Genomic DNA, 17,821 nt, shown 5'->3' with positions numbered 1-17,821 from the left:
AGACGAGCCACGCGGCAGGAAGACTCTGGGGGCGGCCATGCAACTCGAGTGCGGCTGTCGCGGGGGATCTGGAAAAAGATCTCGCGGGTCCACCTGTGGATAGATCTGACGGGTGAGAAAGATCAGCAGGATCCGACGGTGGACTGAGCTCGCCGGGGTTGGGAAAGGAGCGAAGCGGGAAGGGGTCGGATCTCAGGGGTCGGGATCGGCGAAGAACTGGGCACTTAGGTGCGGTCAAGCAAAACAGCTGACTAAGGCTAAGGGCTGAGATCAAGCCTAACTGGGAAGGCTTAGGGGTCGGTCGTTACAATACCTCAACAGGAGGGGGCACTGGCATTTCAACAGCTGCTTGGGACACCACCGATTGCTGAGGATTTACTAGGGCAGTCTGTGCAGCCTAATATAGGAAGAGTCAGTATTGAAATAGCAGATCGGGAAAATTGGACAGTGAGTTTACCTGTATAGCCTCCACCAATAATGACGTGGCGGCTGCTCTAGCTTCTGTGGCGACTTGAATGTCGACCTCTTCAGCAATCGGAAGGGTTAGTACGGCCAAAGTTTCCGCCGGTGCGATCATGGGTGGATCGGCCGATTCTGTACGAGCACGCACTCGGCGACTGGTCTTCTTGATAACTTTCTTCTCCGCCTGTTTCGCTCGGCTGGCGATGTCGTCTACAGAAGGGGCATGATAGATGATGAGGGGGAATGCTGTGTACGGATAGCGATCCTCTATCGGCCGACCACTCCGGCTGCATTTTGGGGGAGCGCGGCTTTCAGACTGAAGCAACAGTAAGAGTCAGTATATATGTGTAAAAAATGAGGGGAGATGAAAATCGGCTAGGAAAAAGAGAGGTACCTCGGCGTTCGGGTCGATGTTGGCTGGATCCAGGAGATTGCAGTATACTGCTGCAGAAGCGCAGAACAGGTACTGTTTCCATTCGGCCCACCATAGCTTGAACTGCTGAACGGCGAAAGGAGCTACTATCCAACCGGTCAGATCTATGGTGGTGGAGTCTGGGATCCGATCACGCAGCCGGTTATAGTCAAGACCCTTGGTGAGTTCATGTCTGAACTTTGCCCGACCGGCGAAGTATGCGTAAATCGGCAATTGACCTAGGCCGAATTGCCGTGCTGCGACGGAAGGGTTGTAGAACTCATAAGTAGGGGCATATTTCCCCAAGAAAAAGTTTGCCGGTAAGATCCCCAGTTTGATTAATTCATCTGTGAGGTTTTCATCGAATCGGCCAGTGGTTGAGTCAAAACAAGAAGGGAGTTCGAAGATTGGGTCCTCCTTCTGATAAGGGAACCAGCTGGTTGCATCTTCGCTGAAGCCATTATAAAAGCACCTGAAGTATTCGGCCACCTTGGTAGCGGAATATGAGCAACCAGAAAAGGCCGATGCCGCTTCGCCGAAGGATGTACATCGGCGTCGGACGGTGGGATTTTCTGCCGATTCGATATTGGGGAATGTCATGTGCTCCACTCGTTGCTGGGAGATCTTGCTCATGTACAGATTAAGCCATAGGTTGATGAAACACCAGGGTCCACCGGGGTTTCCAATCGGCTCCCCTTGGGATAGTTTGACGCCGATTTGGTGCAGCATATGATAGGCTGCTCCCAGTAAGTGCTTTCCAAGGGGGACAGAGGCCCCTATCGATAGTGCCTCGGACAGAGCCTGCGTGTTGGTGGATGGACCGGCTGCTCTCCCTCAAAAAAATGTTTCTCTAGCCACATCATCAGGAAGGCCGCGTGCTCTCTGTTCTCGACTGTTCCGGCCCTTCTGTTGCATCTGATGAATCCCTTCCATCCGCCGATTCCCTTTGTATCCAGCCGATGGGATGTCTTGGCCAAGAGGCGAAAAGGAGTATCTAGAGAGGAAATGTCAAGGCCGGTCAACATGACCACATTGGCCAAGGTGGGAGTCATAGGTCCGTGTCCAAAGAAGAATGCGTTGAGAGAATCGGACCAGAAATAGGAAGCTGCTATCACTAAGGGCTCGTTCCTTTCCATTTGGGATAAAGATAGATCAATGCACTGGTCGATTTTGTGCTCGTCCCATTGGACTCTCTTGGAGGCGGCTATCCGTTGGTACCATTCTCTCCAGCCGGGGGTTTCATTCGGCCATGACCTGAAGGTACCTGACCATCTAGGTCCATGGTTGATTGTTTAAAAGGGATCCTATGGGTTTCCAAATTGATTAGGTCAGTGGGATCCGGGTTTCCCATGGGACCGAGACAGACAAGGCCTGGAGTTTCTGTGAGGCAAATGGTAATCTGATGCCTAACCGCCTAAAAAAGGAAAAAGGGGGTACGGAAGTAAGAACAGATCTAAAGTAAATACATTATTGTTAAGGAAAGTTTCGGTAAGGACATCCGGGATGAAGCTCATCGTAGTTGGCGGGATCGCCGGTAGAGCTGCAGATGCTGAAGCCAGTGATGGGACTTCGGTTGAAGCCCCAACTCCCACCGATGGAGCTCCTTCTCCCGTCGATGGAGCCACCGTTGTTGCCGCTGGAACTTCTGTTGGTGGAGCCATCTACGGAGCTTCGGGTGTTGGTGAGGTGCCTGAAGGTGCCGCCATTGGAAAAGTAGGTAGGAATGTAGATGGAAGGAGATGCCGGGGAAAAAAAAACTGGAAGCTAAGGAAGGCACCAGAGGAAGAAGAAGGCTAGTGTGCTAAAGAAGGAAGACGTGAGCTCGTAAGGAGGAGTACGGGACGTGCTGATATTTAAAGGTGGTCTGAGAAGGGGTAAAAATGAAATCTTTACCGCGCCGGCATTTCGATTTTTTCGAGAGGAGTGGTTGTCGTTGGCGCCCATTTCAAAAAGATTGCAATCATCAAGCTGGAGACCGCGAAACGGAAGGATATTTTCAATGCGTTTGTTTCGGAAGGGAAGTTGAAAAGAATTTTGAAGTAAAGACTATGTTTTACTCCGAAACTGGGGGGCATGTGTTGACGCCAGATTTTGACACGTATGAAATCAGCGTCAGGAAAGGAAGAAATCAGGAGATGTGGCAAGACACAGAGGTCACGGTTGGAAATCGGCCGATTGGTGCTACAGTTGAGGATCGGCCGATTGTGCTTCGAGGGTGGAACTCCGCCTCGCTCGACCCCCGAGTCCTGGGGTCGGATGCGCCCGACCCTCCGAGGGTGGAACTCCGCCTCGCCCGACCCCAAGTCCTGGGGTCGGAGGCGCCCGACCCTTCGGGAGTGGAACTCCGCCTCGCCCGACCTTAAGTCCTAGGGTCGGAGTAGTCGGAGCCCCTGACATGTAGGCTAAGCTTGGCTTGTAGTAGTCCCGAGTGTCGGGTGTTACTCGGCTATCCTTTGTTGATGGAGTTGGTAGAAATCGGCCGATTAGGAGGCTGGAGAAATTGGGCCGGTATGGGCCTAAAGTGAGCTGTGAAGATAAAGAGGGAGTCAGCCCATGAGAGCATGATGATCAACTCCAGTACGAATCATACTTGTAAATATTCGTTTTTATTTAAAATTAGAGATAGAGTTCTAGTCAGTTAAGGAATCGTTTGTAACAGGCTATAAATAGCCACCTTCATAGATCTGTAAACAACACCAAAAAGCAATACAACAAACTACTATTTCCTCGCACTTACTTTCGAGCAGGCGACTTCGCCAATACTTTTCTTTTTCACGAGTTCATACGGGTTGGCGGGGCTGCATCAATTTGACCTCCGGCTGATTCTGTAAGTTCCGTTTATCGAGTAATATCTAAGCTTTAACTTCGGGCGCATCGCTGTCGTTTCATTTAGATTTATTCACTAGTTATCGATATTCACTAGAATCTTAGGTCTTGCCTGTCGTTCTAGTTTTATCACCAGTTATCCAGCTAGGAATTGGAACTTTCGGCTTTCTTGTACTTCGTTATTCAATCTATTGTTTTCTGCATAGCCGATTAAGATCTATTCCTAGTGCTATTACTGTAGCGTTGTTTAGATTACTCTAGCAGTTTTCTTTACTAACGCTACCCGGTAATCGGCCGCATTATAGCCGATTTCTTTATTATAGCAAATCGGCCGATTCGCTGATAAGCTATCTCGAGATCGGAACGTTAGCCGATCGCAACCTCTGGGATCTGACACGTTTCTTTCCTTGCCAATCAACAGGTCAGATTGGCTGGCACGCCGCGCGAACCGCACCAGGGCGATCACCCGAACAGGAGTTAAGCAGATTCTCCCGGGTCGTGTGTCCGACGCTGGGGATTCGATCAGCCGATTTCTAGCGCCAACACCTAGGGCGCCCCACCCCTCTATTTATAGAGGTTCCTGATGGGCCTCTAGGTCCGAGGTCCATTAGTACTTCTAAACCTGATTCAATTCGGATCATATCCGAATTGGGCTTTCAGCCCATTAAGTGTCTGACGCTATGGGTTCGGATATATATAGACATGGCCCGACTACTCCTACTCGGCCCAATAGATGGTAGCGGCCTCTAGCAAGACGTGCCAACTCCTATATGCAGACGAAGACCATATCAGATGAACCGTCACAACATCACGTACATGCTATTCCCTTTGCCTCATGATATTTTGTCTAGCTTCAAGCCGACCGCTCCTTCTCGATCTCGTGTTTCGGAATTTGTTTGTAGGTTAACTCTTAACCGTATGTAGCATGGCCATGCATTTCAAGATCCGATCACTCGAGGGGTCCAGAGATATCACTGTCAATCAGAGAGGGGCAAATCCCATCTTGATCAGCCATGCCTCACAGCATGCTTCCTAACAAACCTGAAAACTACCTTTTTAACTACCCTATTACGGTGTAGCATTTGATAGCCCCTAAGTAAGTCGATCCACATCTCGAGTACATGCGACAATCTCAGGTCTAAGGATAAAGTGTAAAGAGAGAACTACTTCTTGTGTTGGGTCAGTCCTAGCACATGTCTCTACATGTGCCTACATTATTAGTTTGACATCTCCATGTCCATGACTTGTGAAACATAGTCATCAACTAATACATGTACTAGTCTAATATTCATGTGTGTCCACATATGAACTCCGACTAGGGACAACTTTTAGAACAACCATACAAGTAAAGAGTTCCACATACAATTCACATAATTGCACATCAATTCAAGTAGCCTTTAATGGATATTTAATGAACACAATATACAAATTATGGATACAATCAAATATCATCATCTCTATGATTGCCTCTAGGGCATACCTCCAACACAAGGGACCATTAAAGTTGAGATCTACCCCAGTGTTACACTAGGATTAATGGATCTGATTAAAAATTGTGGACAAATATAATTTTTTTCCATGTCATGTTGTATTGACAAACTGATCACAAACTCTATTGTTGTAGGTAAGATTCAACTTACTGGATTGAATGGCGCAGGTGTAATTGGATCAATTTCCGCAGGTGGTGCATGCTCCTTGATGAGGACATCACCTATTCACCGGCTCGAATACAACCACATTAGCAACTTTTGATTCACAGGTAAAATAATTCTTTATCGTGATTGTATTTGATACATTTGATGAATTGATGCTGCACCATGATGTGTGTTCATTGTCATTTTTAGAAATACATACGTGGATAAAAAGAGTGTTAAACATACATGGAAGGCATGGAGGACCAAAGAAGTTTATTAGGGGCCAAGTCCAAGTATTCCCAATATCTTCCACCAGGCCACCACATCACTTTTGGCCTAAGGAAAGAAAAAGATCAAATTCAACATGTTTTGGGGCTGGATTCGGACTGCAGCACTGCACCAACTTGCGACGACCACCACGACCTCATCCGGACTCCGTTCTAGGCGTTCAACTACTCATTGGAATCTTTATAAAGTCTATTTTCATATGGATCTAGACTTATATCCATATCTGTTCTAAGGCGGCCATAATGATTAAATTACTACCAAGAGGTTTTTCTGTCCAAGGTGCTGCGTCACCTTATTTTGGCCCAATGGGGCGTGTATCAAGTTGGGTTCATTAGCGACGCGTCCTAGGGTTGCAGCATGACCCCAACACCCTGTTGGTCATCCTCCCATGTTCATATACCCCTTAGCCACCACAAGGAACACTCTAGTTTTTTTTTTGAAAGTTTAGCCATTGCTACTTCGTTGTAGACGTGTGTGTCGACTAGACCATCTGTTCTACTCAATTCAGAACCCCAACTTTGTATTTTCAGATTGATTTTTATCTCTATATTTGCAGTTGAGTTGCTTGTTCTACTTATTCTTGCTTGTTCCTCGATTGCTTGTAGGAATTACCCTAATGGTTTGGTTGATCGTGCTCCACAAGATTGTGATGACCATTGGAGGTGGTGTATCGGTTGCTAAGGCACAACATCCTTGGATGGTTGTAGTCAGGCCGTGAGCGTCGTCTCCATTCCTAAATTAAGTTATCCCCCTTCTCTCATTGAAAGATCAGGATTCAACCCCATGGGTTCATAACACTCCTTCTGTTGCGCAGGTGGTGTATGGTCCTTCTGTTGCACTGAAGAATTAGCTACGTCCACGTCCATATCGAGGAGAGAGAGGAGGCATGAGAAGAGGAAGAGGGAGATGAGGCGCAACTTCTACGGGTCAGAAGTTCCCTGCACCAGCGAATTTGGAGACAAATTCCCAGATGGGGGCTATTTATTAAAATAGGGATTTGTATGAATCCTTAATAATCTACTGTATTGATAGAGTTTTGGACGATAACACCAAACAATTTTATTTACATACGACTGGACAGTAACAGTCATGTTGAGTATTTCAGGCAACAACTTGCTTCATGCCATGCAAACTTCACTAAATGTTTAAAACCCAGTACCAAGGTATAACAAGGTAAACAAAAGCTTCGTATGCACGACTCTGTAAATTACCTCATCGTCTTCCATGGAGAACCATGCCAAGGAGACCAGCTGCGGCGGCGGCATCATGTCCGTATCCGTCGTCGCCTGCGCGTACAGCGAGTTGTGACGCAGGATCAGGTTCAGGCCCTTGGTGGTGGCCTTGGCGGGCTTCCTCTGCTGCTGCTGCAACTTCCGAGCGCCGTGCTGGTGGTGGTGGCTGTTGTAGTAGTCCTCCGCCAGCACACGCATTTTGAACCTTTGGCACGACTGAATGAATGACGACTCATGGTGGTACCTCTGCCATAGCTTTGATCTTGAGCACCTCGCTGTCGGACAGGACCACGGCCTCGTGGACCGTCTGAACAGGCCCTCCCACTGCTTCATGGAATCTAGCTCCCTGATCACTGTGGGCAGAATAAAAGCTGTTCAGACTCAACTAATTGAGCAACTACAGGTGCACAAGTAAACAGGGGAACACATTGCAGACAAGATGCAGGTTGAGCAGACTCAAATGGGGGAAACAGTGCACACAGCACAAGCAAAATGGATCGAATCAATTATTGCAGTGGAAAAAAAACTAGCATTCAAAATTCTAGAGGCATGAAGCACCACTTAAAAGCTGAACACAAGCCTTGAGTCCACACCACTGTAGCACATGATGAATGTTGCGACGGATTGTATTGAGTCAACGCAGGTACTATTTAGGGTTATATAGCGCAGAAGTGCACAACATAACAGTATACGCAATAATCATGTCTGAATGCAGGTATTGTTCAAGGTTATATAGCACAGTAGTGCACAACATAGCAGAATACACAAGAATCATGCATTCAGACACAAACAACAATTTGAGTATATTCTCATCATAGAGTTAACAAGCTAATAACAACATTTTAGGACCATGTAGTAATGACGTTTTCAAACATTTGGTGAATGACAACATAATAGAATGACAGTTCAAAAATATTATATTTGCTCCTAACTTACCAATCCTTGGTATGAACAGGTGAGTTCCTTTTATGCGTTTTAACAGCATAATAGACTTCCTAGATTCATCATCAAGAAGGCTGTCGGTGTTAGCCACCATGGTCCAGGATTTCATCCGCTGTCCAGCCCTACCTGATTCTTGCTTATTAAGCTGGTCAGCATAAAGATTTGCTCATGCCAGCTGCCTTAGTACCAATATCGAATAGATACTCGTCATTCTGTGTTTTGTCAGCTCATCAGCATACTCACATATGAAACTGCCTGAAGATATAGAACTGAGGGATCTTACCCCAAACCTGTCCTACCAGTCTTGAATATTTCTAGTGGAGTTTTGACACCATGCTGACAAAGCAGTGGCAGAACATCGCACCGGCCGTCCAAAAATGCAGGGTCCACCTGTCATGGCACAAAAGGACACCAAAAGTATTTTTTAACTGTACAGAATACAGATTAAAGAAGTAAACAATGAGGTTATGCAAAATTGGAATGCAAGGAACCGGCAGAACATATAGAATTGTGTGCAGCTTGTGAAAAAAAAGAGCAAAGGATCTATTGATGCCAAAATAAAACAGATGAAACAATATGCATGTAAGTATATTCATGGCATAAATACAAAATTTAACTATCCAACCTATAAATTTTCAAACAGTTCCCTAGAATTCATGGATTGCCTTCCACCTCTTGTTGGATCGCGGAGCACCTTTCAAAACAATCTTCAACGGATCAAGTACTTGGTGCCACAAGGCTGGTTGGCTGCTGAGAAATGAGCCGGCAATGTCTCAAATGACGTCTCCTGTTGCATCCCATGCTCTTGCGTGTCTTGTTTCAAAATATCATCAAGTAACTTCATTACCCTCTCCGTCTCACCTTGGCTCCTAGAAACTTTGAATAAAGCACAATTTCTCTTTGAGCGAAGCGAATGGTAACGATCCATTTGTTCTGTCCAAACATGCGTGTTGGTATGCATCTCCGTTGGGAAAGCCTCTTGGCACTCATAGTCCATCTCACGTAAACACAACAAGGAGGGATGCTTTCTATACGAGCATACTTCATGATGCAGAAAGTATGCGTACATGGAATTCCTTCCCGCTCCAGCTTCCAGCAATGGCATCTAGCATCAACCAATGATGACCCAAAGGTACAAGTCACGTGAAAACAATGCTTGATATTGCCGTGCAATGAAACCTCATACCTCAAACACCCATTCTGCAATATCACCTCTGTCACCGACCAATTACTTGGTTTTTTAATTTGGAAGCTCACTTTCTGGAAAAAATTTGGTGTGAAGATTTGCGCAGCACTTTTCTCAAGAACATTATCAGAAATCTTAGTGAATGGGATAGAACACAGCGCCTTCGCATCAAACTCAATCTCATTCCGATGAATGCGTGATATGCAGAACTCATAATGCTCCATTAAATCAACCAGGGACATCTTTCGATCTAAATGGCTATGAAGCCTTGAGTTCAGACTCTCGCTCCTCTGATTACTTTGCATGCCCAAGAAATGTCTCCCTCTTATGAACATCGCACCCCACTTCCTTCTAAGTTCGTACATCCTATTTACCCATAGGTTATCTTCTTTGATATTATGGGTACCTCTAAACTCTCTCCAAAACCAATCAAATTCACCCTCCTCCATTGCATGGCCAATGAACTTTCTCAAATCCTTGAGCTTCGAACCACGAAATCATTTCAGCATGTTCTGCTCTATGTGCCAATTGCACAATCTGTGATCTGCATCAGGCATGACAATCTCAATAGCTCTCACCATCGTTGCGTCCCCGTCAGTGATTAAGGATTTTGGATGCTTCTGGTGCATCGCCTCCAGTAAAGCCTCAAGCAGCCAGACATATGACAAGATAGTATCATCCGATAATATACCGCAACCAAAGACATCTGTACTTTGATGATGGTTAACTCCTATAAAAGGGACAAATGGAAGATTGTACCGGTTCACGCGGTAAGTGATGTCGAATACAATGACATCTCCAAAAATGACTGTGCATCCGACCAAAATAGGTTCTTTAACCTGCCTTGTGCATCCACACTATAAGTGAAAAAGAACTTAGGACCTTTCTCTTGCATCTGAGACATATGATTCAACACAAATTATGCGTCGCTTTCTTCAACCTTTCCCTTCTTGTACCTTGAAAAGAAATTGTACAAGTTATGCGAAAGAAATCGAGTCTCTCCTGGACCACTGTGGCTCGTCTCCATTACATCCATGATCTGAAATGGACGCAGCCCACTTAGCCCCTACTTGATTGCCTCCGCTTTCTAAGGATCATTAAGCCCTCGATGAGACCGCAAAACAAAAGCATACTTTCATTTTGCAAGGGCATGTGTATGGACATCCACAAAGTGCTTCACATACTAGATGCCATTACTTTCACTCCACTCCACTCCACATCAAGCCTAGCCATGCATCCACAATGAGTGAGGGCATGCGGCTGTCTTTTTTGATCCATCCTTTCAAAGTACTTAACCAATCTATATCCTTCACAGGAGCACATGAATCTTCTCCATATCACCTCTTTGGTGCCTGTCTTGTACCTAACTCTATCCTTTCTGATACTTTTTTTTCTCGAACTACGCAAGGGAGCTGCATGTCATTTCATGAAGATAGAAAATAAAGTACATAGAGAGGGGGAGAGCCCCCAGACTAAGTACCAAACACACCACAACACTCACAAAACACTACACACACAAAACAAGGAAAGACCTAACCAGAGAGAACCAAGCCTAAGATGGTGCTACAAGCGACCTAGCAAGCAGCTCTTTGAGCTTAGAAGCTCTAGCCAAGCACCATAGGGTGCTTTCATTTGTTATGGCTTGCAGGAGCACCTGGGAGTTAGGGAGAACACCTTCAAACACGCAAGAATTTCTATGTTTCCAAATCTCCCAAGCCACCAAAATGATGAGCAAATTTAAACCCTTTCACCACTGATTTGGAGCAGCTCTAATGACTTTGCCCCCACCAAGCTAAGAAGCTAGAGGAGTTTACTGGCACATCAACTACCAGATTGAGATGTGAGAAGATCAATGTCCAAATTTGTCTGGTAAAAACATAAGATAACAGCAGGTGTGGGGCTGTTTCTTGCGCTTGGTCACAAAACAGGCATGCCGAGGGGTGCTGCAAGCCCCTCCTAGCCAGCCGGTCAGTAGTCCATAACTGCTATTTAATAGCCAGCCAAACAAAGAACTTGTAGCGTAAGGGAGCCCAACTTTTCCGGATTCTTTTCCATGGGATAAACTTTATTAAGCCAACGAAAAGGGCTTCATATGCAGGCTTGCTGGTGTAGATTCCAAATTGGGTTAGCTTCTAGAGGTGTTGACCCGGGGTATCCTGATTTAGATGGACACCATCTAACTGATCCCAAAGTAGCAGGTACTCCATCAGGACCTCCACTGAGAGGCATCCTCTAATATCTGAAACCTAGTGCCTGTTGGAGAGGGCCTGTGCCACTGTTCTAGTTTTGACAACTCCCTTAGGAATAGTCTAAAATAGATTAGGAGCAATTTCAGCTAGAGTTTTTCCTTCCAACCATCTGCCTTCCAAAATAGGATCGTTTCCCCAACAACCGAGACCACTGACGTGTTAAATAAGGCTTGAGCCTTTTGGGGTACCTGGATATGAAGACCAGCCCAAGGACGAGAATGATCTATTTTTTGAGCCCAAAGCCATCTAATCCACAATGCCGAACCAAAGGACTCAATGTTGTGTATGCCCAAACCTCCATATTTCAAAGGGCGTTGTACCTTTTCCCATGAGACCAGAAAATTTCTACCATTTGCCTGTTCCTGTCGTTTCCAAAGGAAACCTCGCCATTTTTTGTCAATAGCTTTGATAACTCATTTGGGCAGGTCAATAGCCAATAGATGATGTATCATAGAAGCCGTGAGAACCACCCTAGTCATAATCAAGAGGCTTGCTAGCACTACTAGATTTTTGGTCTATTGCAACGGCGGAAAAACGTTGCAAGATGCCCAAAATCGATGCAATATCTAGCAATTGCAACGGCGACTGGTTGGTTGGCAGGCATGGCAAGTACTGGCGTTACAATAGCTCTTTGCAACATTTTTTGTGGGCCGTTGCAACTTATGGTAATTGCCACACACATTTTTGTTGCATTATAGAGTATGGCAACGGAGGATTTCGTTGCATTAGCATGTATTGCAACGCAAGCAGTTATTGCTATAGTACGTAGTTGCAACGTACAAACTCTGTGGTAATATGGTATTTCGCAACGATTTACATGGTGGCAATAAAATATATTACCACATAAATTTGACGTTGTGACATATCCTATGGCAACTAAATTTCTTTCATGGAAATAAACTATATTGCAACGGAACCATTTTCGATGGCAATAATTAGTTTTGCAACGGAAACTATTACGTGGTGATTGATCCTATGGCAACACAACTGCTTTCGTGGCAATAACTTATATTGCCACGGAAACATGTTTGGTGGCGATAATTCAGTTTGCAACGGAAAATATTACGTTGTGACAGATCATATGGCAACACAATTGGTTTCGTCGAAATAAACTATATTGCCATGGAAACATATGTGGTGGCAATAATTCGTTTTGCAATGGACAATATTACATTATCACAGATTCTATGGCAACACAATTTGTATCAAACCAAATCCAATGTAGCAAAAATTGAATTTTTCATATTCGTCTCTGGTAGAGATGATACAATATAGCCAAACATGTAACAGATCCACAATACAATATGGCCAAATATCTATCAGATCGACAACCTTTACTGCCTATGCCACAAACAATATGGTCCAGCATCCATTCATGTTAGCATGAACAGCATCTACCAAAAACAGCATCCATTCATGTTTGCATAACCTGAAGAGGCAATCCTAGCTCCCCGGACAGTCATCGTCTTGTCCATGAGATTCAGACCCGTCATCTGCAAGCCATTCTGCTCCTTCGTGTCATGTTGTTTTTTGATGCAGAGGAGACCATTCAACACCTATTTTTTGACTGTCATGCTGTTTTCAGGCTTCACAAGAACATTATGAACACTACTGAGAAGAGCTCTATAATAGTTAATCATTTGAATAAAGATTATGGTGCAATTACCTTCATTAACAGAGAAGGTTGATCCTTCTTATGGAGATTCTTCAACTATCGATTCATCAAGTAGCTTGATTTTGTACTTGACTATACAAATACATGAACAACGCACCGGTAGGAAAACTTACATCTCCCCATGGCAACATACGGGCCAGCCTACAGTCGTTACCCCAGCACATTATTTCTCTCAATGGTATAATTTTCATCAAGCATGCATATAAACAGTTTCATCTAACAGTACTATTAGATTTAGACACTGATGCCAGTGATTGTTAATCTCCGTCGGGTCTAAACAACCATATCTCCACAGGCATCAAGATGGTGATCTAATCTTAATGGTAAAGATGACAACCATATCTCCACAGGCATCAAGATGGTGATCTAATCTTAATGGTAAAGACGTGAATAATGTAATGCACATCACCGGCAGAGATTAACAGTTGGCCGTTTCCTGGCATCACCGGCGGCGGCTGCACATCAGAGACAGCGAGGGGAGCCGATTAGTTGAGGGCTCCTCTTCTACAAGATCTTCTCGCGCTTGGCCTTGTGGAGCTCCATAGCCTAGTCGACCAGCATCTCGGCGGTGAGGCCGAAGCACTGCTCCTTCAAGTAGGTGCTCTGGTAGATCTTGGAGCGCACAATCTGCTCCACGTCTAGATCGGACGGCGCAAATCTCCAAGCCATTCTGCTCCTCCCCGTCTAGATCTCCCTCATGGTGGCGGCGAAGGTGGGGGACGGCGGTGGTGAGGTGGTGCGTGCGCTAGGGTTGCGGCGAGGTGGGACGCGGAGGAGGAGTATGAGGCGCTAGGGTTGCAGGTGAAGACGGAGATGGAGTTGAGGGAGGAGAATACGGAGAGGGAGTTGAGGGAGGAGAAGGCGTGGCGGCGGTGAATCCGGCTGGAGGGGAGGGGCACCACGGAGAGGGCGGAGAGGGAGGAGGGGGCGCGGTGGCGGCCGGATCTGGTCGGAGGGGAGGGGCGCCGCCCGCCGGTAAGGAAGTAGAGGGGGCGGGGAGAGGGGCGCGAGGGATGGGGTGCGCGCGGAAGAAGAAAGGAGGCCGGGAATGGAGGGGGGCGAGGGGCTTCGCCCGCGGTTGAGGGGAGGGGATGTTCTTTTTTATTTTTTTCTCTTCCTTTTTTTATGCCTAGGAAACGGCCCAAATTCAGATTTTCTTAAAATTTTTCTTTTTCTTTTTTATTTTATTGCACGTACAAAAATAATTATATAATATGCATCAATATTTTTTTATATACAATAGATTACATATAAGTTGCCTTATAGAAGTTTCAATAAATTTCTAGCTCATTGACTATTTTTAACTCTTTAAATGATTTTCTAGGTGCTTAGTGAAAATAATTCCAAGTTGAACTATGCGTATCTCTAGTAAAATTTAAAAATTTACAAAAAAAATTATATTTAGTCTCACATGTTTCATTATAGCCCATGTCTTGGAGATAGATGAAAAATTCAAGTGTTTTATAGGGACAATTCAAACTTCTATCTTCAAATTACCACATAATAATTACAATAATATCTAAATTTGGTCAGAAAATTCTACAAATTTATATGACAACATATTTTGGGTCTATAAGCTTGACATAAAAGTTTCATAAGATTTCACAAAAATTGGAGTGTACGTTGGTCACAAAATGGATAGAGCTCTCATATTGATTCACACAACTCAACTCAAACTTTGAGATTTGAATACCTCGTAACATGTTCGAACTCGTACGCACCTCAAATTTTAACACAACCTTACATTTAACATATTGTTGATATTTGTGGATTTACATTGCCACTTGTTCTGCAAAAAAGTTATTTTTCTATTTTTTTAACTAACTAATTAATACACCCTTAACTCACAAAATAATTATTTTAAATACCTCTAACTACATTTGTACATGTAATATACAATATCTAAGTTGTCATGTAGTATTTTCAAGAATTGTTTAATATATTTAGTATATTCTATCATTTAAATGAATTTCTACGTGCTTATCGAAAGTAATTCCAAGTTGAACTATGTGTACCTCCAGTAAGATTCAAAAAATTCAAAAAAAATTATATTTAGGCTTGTATGTTCGATTGTAGCCCATGCCTTGGAGATAAATGAAAAATTCAATTGTCTTATAGGGATAGTTCAAACTTCTATCTCCAAATTACCACATAATAATTATAATAATATTTAAATTTGGCCAGAAAATTCTACAAATTTACATGACAACATATTTTGGGTCTATAAGTTTGACATAAAAGTTTCATAAGATTTTAAAAAGATTGGAGTGTATGTTGTTCACAAAATGGATAGACCTCCCACATTGTTTCACACAACTCAAATCAAACTTTAAGATTTGAATAGCTCGTATTATGTTTGAACTCGTATGCACCTCAAATTTGGACACAAACTTATCTTTACCTTGTTGTTGACATTTGTGGATTTACATTGCCACTTGTTGTAAAAAAAGTTATTTTTCTATTTTTTAACTAACTAATTAATACACCCTTATGAAGTAACTTGCAAATAATTATTTTTCAATAGTAATTTTTTTCCCTTTCTTCAACCTCAATGATGTTGCGTTTGATCTCTCCAATAGGGTGGGCACTAAAGAACTCAGTAATTAACGTACACTATAGATACATTGCTGTAACTAACATAGAATTTATTTCTTTTACTTTGGCTCCTATCCATCACCCAACTATTGCGTAGCGTGGTGGTGAGGTGCTCGAGTCTAAACTCTGGAGACCTTGGTTCGATTCCCCCATTATGCATCTTTTAATTTTTCCAAAATAAAACATGAGAAAATGAACGTATAAAATATAAAATACCATACTTCATCTTAAGTGTTGGTGTAGTGCAGTGGTAAGGTGTTGGAGTGTGGTCTCTAAAACCAGGGTTCAAAACCCACGCTTGTTGATTTTTTTTCTAATTTTCGGTGGGCGCGCCGTGGCCGGAAGCAACACTGCAACAAATTGTGTTAAAAGTTATTAAATACCAAAAATCTAAACCAGACAAGATGTAGCTCAAAAATCTAAACCAGACAAGATGTAGCTCAGTGGTAAGTACGGTGGTTCCCAGGAGGTTCCACGATCAATTCCTATACTTTGCATGTTTTTCTCTCTTTTTTGTGGCAATCAGTGGTAATAGCATCTTCTTTCATGCAACCACTTAGTTTTTATTGGTATATAGGCAAACATATTACAACGCACATGCGGATTAAGAATGCACCTCAAATTTGTGGCAATACTGTTTATGACTTTGCAAATGGTTGCGACAAAATCAATCTTTTGCAATGAAATTGCATAATGGTGGCAATAACATGAACCTATTGCAACGAATTTTCATAGAATTTGTTTCTGTAACTAACATAGAATTTATTTCTTTTATTTCGGCTCCTATCCATCACCCAACTATTGCGTAGCGTGGTGGTGAGGTGCTCGAATCCAAACTCTAGAGACCCTGGTTCGATTTCCTCACTGCGCACCTTTTAATTTTTCCGAAATAAAACTCGCAATCATTTTTCAACTCGTGGCGACAACACCTATCTATTGCAACAAATTTCTTGTTGTTGCCATGGGCTATGTGGCAACGTAACAAATTCGTTGCAATATTGCTTCCTACTTGCAACATTACGTATTTCATGGCAATAACCCTTACATGTTGCAATGCAAAAAAAAAACTTTATACCAACGCAAAAAAACCGTGGCAATTTGTTCAACAACTCGCAACCATTTTCAACTTGTTGCGACAACACCGACCTATTGCAACAGATTTTCCGTTGTTGCCTTAGGCTATGTGGCAACGTGACAAATTCGTTGCAAAAATGTCAAAGCCTTGCAACATTGCGTATTTCATGGCAATAACCTGTCGATGTTACGACGAAAAAATTAATTATTGCAACAAAAAACACACGTGGCAATATCGCCTACGTATTGCAACGAATTTTCAAATGGTGGCAATAACACCTACAGGTTGCAACAAAAACTCAAAATCGATGTAATAAATCCTACCTATTGCAACGAAATTTGAGTTGATGGGATGATGGCCGTGGCAATAGCCCTAAAATCTAGTAGTGTAGATTCATCAGGGAGGCTTTCTAGCTAGGGAGGTAACCAGCAACCTTGTCAATCAAAGGCAGGAGTACTTCCTTGGAAGGTTTTCTGATTGTAAGTGGTAAACCCAGATAAGTGCATGGAAACTCCTTTGTGGAGCATGCCAGGTGCTTCAAAATTTGCTGTACCTCTTCCTGTGAGCACTGAATTGGGAAAGCTGAACTCTTGGAGAAGTTTGTATGGAGTCCAAAGGCCTAACCAAAAATATCCAAAACCTGTTTCATTGTTCTGAGATCATCCACACATTGCCGAAGGAAGATAAGAGCATCATCCGCATAGAAAGAAGCCTTATGACTGGTCTGTTGAGCCGCGAGGGGTTGCAGAAGGTGGTATCTGGTGGCATATTTTATCAAGGAATTGAGAACATCCATTACCAAGATGAATAGCATGGGTGAGAGAGGATCACCCTGCCTAAGACCACGATGGTGGAAAAACTAGACCCCAGCTCACCATTAACCAATACCTGAGTAGACGAAGTAGACAGCACCAAGCATATAAGGTTACACCACCACTGTCCAAAGCCTAGATGGCGAAGAACCTCCAACAGAAAAGGCCAAGAGACATAGTCAAAGGCTTTTGAGATATCCAACTTTAGGAGAACATGTGCTTGTTTTTTCCCATGCAAAGCCTTGACCATCTATTGTACAAAAAGAAAGTTATCATGTATGTTCCTTCCTCTAATGAAAGCGCTCTGATTGGGAGGAACCAGGCTTGGCAAGAGAGGAACTAGTCTGTTGGCCATGATTTTTGTCACCAACTTGGCAAAATTGTGAATTAAACTTATGGGCTTGAAATCCTTGACCGAGTTGGCGTCCTGCTG

Source organism: Setaria viridis, chromosome 8, assembly GCF_005286985.2.
Source record: "Setaria viridis chromosome 8, Setaria_viridis_v4.0, whole genome shotgun sequence".
NCBI classification, from domain to species: Eukaryota; Viridiplantae; Streptophyta; class Magnoliopsida; order Poales; family Poaceae; genus Setaria; species Setaria viridis.
The sequence above is the reverse complement of the archived record's forward strand: the minus strand, read 5'-3'. Positions refer to the sequence as shown.